The sequence below is a fragment of the Elephantulus edwardii genome, unplaced genomic scaffold (genome assembly GCF_000299155.1).
Source record: "Elephantulus edwardii isolate Elephantulus edwardi_28Jun2011 unplaced genomic scaffold, EleEdw1.0 scaffold00013, whole genome shotgun sequence".
NCBI classification, from domain to species: domain Eukaryota; kingdom Metazoa; phylum Chordata; class Mammalia; order Macroscelidea; family Macroscelididae; genus Elephantulus; species Elephantulus edwardii.
The window spans coordinates 17,662,523-17,669,383 of NW_006399763.1; positions in this window are offsets into that span (position 1 = coordinate 17,662,523).

Here is a 6,861-nt window from a genome sequence, read left to right on the forward strand (position 1 = left end):
TGAATAAGAGTTCCAGTTTCTCCACATCCTCACCAGCATTTGTTGCTTGCTTTTCTGTTATATTTTGCTATTCTTACTGGGGTGAGATGATATCTCATAGTTGTTTTGATGATAATCAAGTTTTATAGTTATCCTCCTTGCTTCCTTTATCAGACTACTGTGTTCTGGTTTTTATAGCATTATTGTACCTATGTACAGCTGAGTTAAAACTGGCTCAGAGCTGACCTTCCAGTGGGCTTCCAGAAGCAGTAGATTGCATGGGAGGAGAGTGCCTGTTTTCACCAGTAGAGCAAGTCATAGATTCAAACTGTGTACTCTTGAATTGGCAGGGTAGCCCTTTACCACTCTGCCACCAGAACTCCTTTTCATAGCATCACATGGATTTAAGTGATGCATTTGTTGTTTGGTTGTTATCTGCCTCCCCTTTTTGGTTTTGCATCCACTGTGAAGCACAGTGGTTTGCCCCCAAGAGGTCTTCAGTACACATTTGTAGAATGGCAGAATATTTTAACAATATTTTTCAGTACTTGCTTGGTTCCAAAAAGTGCTAATCACCATGAAATCTGAAATAGAGCTCAACATTTTTGGACTAGACTGAGAAGATCTAGGTGTTATGAAGGAGTAATACTTCATCTGCTAACCCAAGGATTGTTGCTTCAAGTCTACCCAAAGGTAGACTTTTCTTTACAGCTGTTGTTGTTGTTGTTAGGTGCCGTCGAGTCATAGATGACTCATAGCCACCCTATGAACGAAAGACCTGAGAACTTTCATACATAGAGTTTCCGGAGGCAAACTATTTCGGACGTGTATGCCACTAAGAAAAATCTGGTGGTCTACATCTAGAAAAATCAGCCATTGAAAACTGTATGCAGTAGAGTTCTGCTCAGACATATTTGGGGTCTCTATGAGCTGGAAATGACCCAATGGCACCGGAGCCACAGTTAAAGGGGCATTCCATGGGAACCTGACTGAGTGCTTAATCTAGTAAATACTGAGATTGGAAAGGTCTGTTAGTCTAGTGGGTAAGGAATTACACTATCAACCCAAAGGAAAGTGGTTCGAATCCACTAACTGCTCCAAGTGAGAAAGAAGGGCAATCTCTTCTTGTGTGATTTATAGTCTCCAAATTGAGGGTCAGCTGTGAATCAGTTCTGACTGCACAGCAATGAAAAACAGCAGTGAGTTGGAGGGTTCCAAAGGTCTCAGCAGGAGCAAAAGGGAGTCATTGCTGGTACCACATCTGTAATTGTGTGCTCAACATCTATGCTTCCTCCTTTGACTTTCTAAATAAAAGCTACTCCTCTTCTAATGGTTACTGTCATAGCTTTGGGATTTTATTCTGGCAGGATTGTGAAGATTCTGCCTATATGGAGACTTTTCCCTTGAGTTGAATCACCAGTGATAATTTACTGAGTACCCAGAGGGCATAGCATGAAATATATATGTATATATATGTGTGTGTATATATATGTATATACATATATATGTATATATATGTGTGTATATATATGTATATACATATATATATGTATATATGTGTATATATATGTATATACATATACGTATATACACATATATGTATATGTATATACATATATAATTTTAATGAAACAAGAAGAATTTTTCTTTTTTTAAAAAAAGTCTCATATTGAACAATACCCTGGGAGGCAGTGAGAAAGAATAATGGTTTTGATTTGAAGTTTCTTTTCTTAGTAAGCTTTCAAACTATTTGGGAGACTGGATGTATGGTCAAGCAAGTTGTAAAACGAGATATAACTACAACATTGAATAAGCAAAACGAAAATTGTGTGCTTTAAGACTAAATGTTATGTACTTATAGAAGTGGTTTTTTCCTATCGAAGATTGTATGTCTGATGTAAAAGGACTTATGGTCCAAGTGAGGCAGGATGATCCAGGTGAATTTACTTGATGATTAAAAGATTCTATAATCTGCATTATCCAACAAGGTAGATAAAGACTACAGGTGGCAATCAATAGTGCTTGAAATGTGGCTGAAGCAACTGAGTAATTACTTTTTTATTTAATTGAAATTTACACAGCCACACAGGGCTAGTGGCTAATGTATTGAACAACAAGATCTAAGGGAAAGAATTTGTGTCCACTGGAAGGTGCAGCAGAACCCATTCTAAATAGGTTTTTTCCTCTGAAACAATTTCTTTTCTATCAGAAAGTGATTTATCAGGGATAGCAATGTGGCATAATTCATGTTTATTATTATCATAAAATAATAATTCTGAATAATATATTTGGACCATCTGTGTTACCTTTAAAAGGAGGTGACTTAAAGGAATGTTTGTTTCTATTTTTAAAGCATGCATCCTTGAAAATGCTCTCTATTTCTTGAGTTTGCAAACTTTGGTGCTGAGACTTCTGTAATTTCCAAATGATTGTGATGACAGAAGGAAAAAAGTAATTGGAATTGTAGTTGAAGTGGGTACTCTGCAGAATTTTCCTTCACTAATTTAAATAAATCAACATCTTTCCTTGTATGTAAAATTTTTGAAATAAATGCAAAATTGTCTTAAGAAAGGGCTCATAAATATCCATGTACTTTCTGGATATCATTTAGTTAAAGGGCAAGAGAGAAAGAGAGAATAAAAAGGGAAAGGAAGCTACTGAAGGTCAGAGTTTTCTGTTAAGATCCTGGAATATTCTCCAAAGTCAGAGGACTCTCAAAACCAAAATTTGCATAGTCCATTCATCATAGATCATCCATGAAGCACAATGCAAATCAATAACTGACCAGAATTTAATCAATCACCCACAATTATTCACCAACCCTGTCCAGCTTACCCACCAATTTCTTCTATGGGTCCTGCCTCCAGTCTCCTTAAATAAATGTTTAGCAACTGTGACTCAGTCTTACAAAATATTCTTACCAACAAGTATCAACTCACCAAACAGAAGATCTTAGAGCATTAACATATTTTTCCAAACAAATATACCTTATTCTTAGCTAGGATAGGGTGAGTGAGAAACCTTAGACGGCAGAGGAAAGATACTATCATTATGTCTAGAAAGACAAATTTGAAAGATTCTGATAGCCACCATTTTCATCACCAAGAATTCCATTAAATGGCTCCATAAATTGCTTCCATAAAATGTAAAATTCAAACATGTTAAGTTGCAGAGTATATCCATACGCTCCTGAATATGAAAACAAAACTCACCTCAAACCAAAGCAACAATAAGCAGTTTCCTTGGAGCCATAACATTCCATACTATTCTCCAACAACACAGTTCATGGGCATCAGTTTATTTCAATAAGCAAGACTGACTATTCAATGTCTTGAATTGTGGTGTTTGTAAAGGATATCAACTTGATCATAGACTGCCAAAAGAGCAAATTATTCTGTCTTGGAAAAAATGTAATCGAATACAACCTAATAGTGAAGATGAAAAAACTTTACCTCAGATGTTTTAAGCGTGTTGTCAGGAAATTCCAGTCCCTAAAGAAAGGTATCACACTTCGTGAAGTGCAAAGTTAGTGAAAAGGAGGGAGACCTTTAAAGAGATGGATTGACACAGCTGTGACAGAGAACTGGGCACATCAGGAATTGTGTGGATTGTGTAGGATTGAACAGTGTTTCATTCTATGGTATACAGTGTTACTATGATTTGGATTTGATTCAAAGGCAACTAACAATAACAACACTCCAGTAAGTTATTATGAGGATTATACAAGCTAAAAACCCTCACTGTCTCTGGATCAGAACTGAATTTTCCTTTAGAGGCTGTAAATCTGATGGACGAGATTTCCCATCTCTCTCCTATAGAGCAGCTGGTGGATTTGAAATGCCTACCTTTGGGCTGATAGCACAACTCCTTACCCACTGGACCACTGGAGAGCTCACTTTAAATGTTGTTGTTGTTGTTGTTGTTGTTATGTGCCGTCGAGTTGCCTGCGACTCATAGCGACCCTATGTACAACAGCCCTAAACTCCGCTCTGTCCTGTGCCAGTCGCACTGTCTCTGACACTCCCATCCCAATTATCCCAGTCACTGAATCAATCCACCTCATAGAGGGCCTTCCTCTCCTGCGCCGTCCCTCCACCCTCCCAAGCATGATGTCCCTCTCTAAGGACCGATCTCTCCTCACTACATGTCCAAAGTAAGTTAGACGGAGCCTCAGAATCCTTGCCTCCAAGGAGCCACCCGGTTTAACCCTCTCCAGGACAAATCTATTTGTTTTCCTAGCAGTCCATGGTATTCTCAATACTCTTCTCCAGCACCACAGCTCAAAGGCATCAGTTCTCCTTCTATCCTCCTTGGTCATTGTCCAACTCTCTGATGCATAACAGGTGATTGCGAAGACCATGGCCTGTATCAGACGCACCTTAGTCTCCAGAGAGACACCACTGCTCTTCAGCACTTTGGAGAGGTCCCTAACAGCAGACTTTCCCATGGCAATGCGCCTTTTAATTTCCTGGCTGCTGGTGCCAAGACTGTTGACTATGGAGCCAAGCAAACTAAAGCTGTGTACAATCTCAATCTCTTCACCATCCATCCTGATGCTGCCAATTGGTCCAGTGGTGAGAATCTTTGTCTTCTTGACATTGAGCCTCAATCCATATTGTAGGCTGAAGTCCTTGACACTCTGCAGCAGGCGCTTCAGGTCCTCCTCAGTTTCAGCAAGCAGGGTTGTGTCATCCGCATAACGCAGATTGTTGATAAATCGTCCACCAATCCTGACCCCACATTTCTCCTCATAGAGCCCAGCCTCCCGGATAATCTGTTCTGCATATAGGTTGAAAAGGTATGGAGATAGGACATATCCCTGGCGTACGCCCTTCCCAATTTTGAACCATGCAGTGTTCCCTTGCTCTGTTCTGACAACTGCCTCCTGGTCCAAGTATAAGTTTCGCATTAGAACGATCAAGTGTTCTGGGATTCCCATTCTTCTCAGAGTCAGCCACAGTTTGTTATGATCTACACAGTCAAATGCCTTTGCATAGTCAATGAAACACAGATAGACATTCCTCTGGTATTCCCTGCTTTCAGCCAAGATCCATCTAACATCAGCTACAATATCTCTAGTACCACGACCCCTTCTGAAACCAGCCTGGACTTCTGGTAGTTCTCTGTTGATGTGCTGTTCCAGTCATTTTTGGATAATTTTCAGTAAAATCTTGCTTGCATGTGAAATCAGTGAAATTGTTCTGTAGTTTCCACATTCGGTTGGGTCACCTTTCTTTGGGATAGGAACAAATATCGATCTCTTCCAGTCAGTTGGCCAAGTGGTCGTTCTCCAGATTTCTTGGCACAACTTGGTGAGCATGTCCAGGGCAGCAACTGTTAACTGAAATATGTCAATTGGTATACCATCTATTCCTGGAGCCTTATTTTTTGCCATGTCCTTCAAAGCGGCCTGAACTTCTTGTTTCAACACCATAGGCTCTTGCTCATATGTTGTTTCATGAAATTCTTCTGTGTCTTCCAATTCTTTTCGAAACAGTGACTCAGTATATTCCTTCCATCTTTTTTTATACTTCCGGGATCATTTAACATTCTGCTGAAAGCATCCTTGATTATAGCAACTCGAGGTTTGAATTTGTTCTTCAGTTCCTTGAGCTTAAGATATGCTGAGCGAGTTCGGCCCTTTTGATTTTCCGACTCCAACTCCTTGCACATTTCATTGTAATATTTTGCTTTGTCATCCCGTGCTGCCTTTTGAAATCTTCTATTCAACTCTTTAGTATCTTGAAGTCTTCCCTGGGTACACTGAAAACCCTATGTACAACAGAACACTTTAAATGAGACAGTATTAAGACAGTGCTTCCAAAAGCATCTGACATGTAAAACCATACAAATGTTTATTAAATAAATATAAATCTGAAGTAGCATTAAATGTTGATGAAGATAGATGATATTTCAGACCAGGGGTGAGGGAAGACGGATGAAAGTGATTTTTCTCTCTTGCTGTAGAGCAGTGTCTGTACACACATCTTTCTCTAGAGTCGATTATTTCTTTATTATGAGCTCCTTGTCCCTGGAGCTCCCCCAGGTGGGGGCTGTGTAGATACAGACCTTCAACCCTAGTACAGACTTCCTGGAAAGCTATCTTTGAGAAGGAAGAGAGGGAATGGAGCTGAAGTTAAACACTTGACTAGTGTGAATATCAGACAATCAAGTAACTGGCACAGACTGACAATCAGACTCGAAGAATGAGGTGCCACTTGCAAACCAAAGTTAAGCCTTTATCCTTCTTCAAAATAAAAGACAAACTACTTAGAACAGTTGTCATTTTATTATTAAGGGTATTTTCATACTTTATTTCTAAAGATATCATCGTATCTATAGAGGAATCTAACTCCATTGTCTTCCCCTTAATAAACCAAATCAAATTTCCCTGCCATCAAATTGACTTGTGCCTCACAACAAACCTCCACTGATTTTTGAGGAAAGATTGTAAATAATTGTAAAAGGAGACTTTTCCCATTTTTCTCCTGCAGACTGTGCACTGGATTTGAACAACTGAACTTTTTGGTTAGCAGCTTCATATATTATTCAGGATGCCACTGCTGTTAAATGCTTCAAGTCAGAACCAACTTATAGCTGACCTGCCAGTGGGTTTTCAGAGACTGTAAATAGTACAGGAAGAGGCTGCCCATTTTTCCCCAGCTGGTGGAATTGAATTGCCTACCTTTGGGTGGAGCTCCTATTTTAAGACAGGTTTGGAAGCACGAGTGGCATCCTCTTCCTAAACTACATGCCTCTGGAAACTCTACAAACTTGGAGAAACAATGATAGTTATAGAAAGGCTTCAGGTCTTGTGTTCATAGTGTCTCTATGAGTCATGCTTAACTGGATGGCAATCAACAACATTAACAACAACCTTTG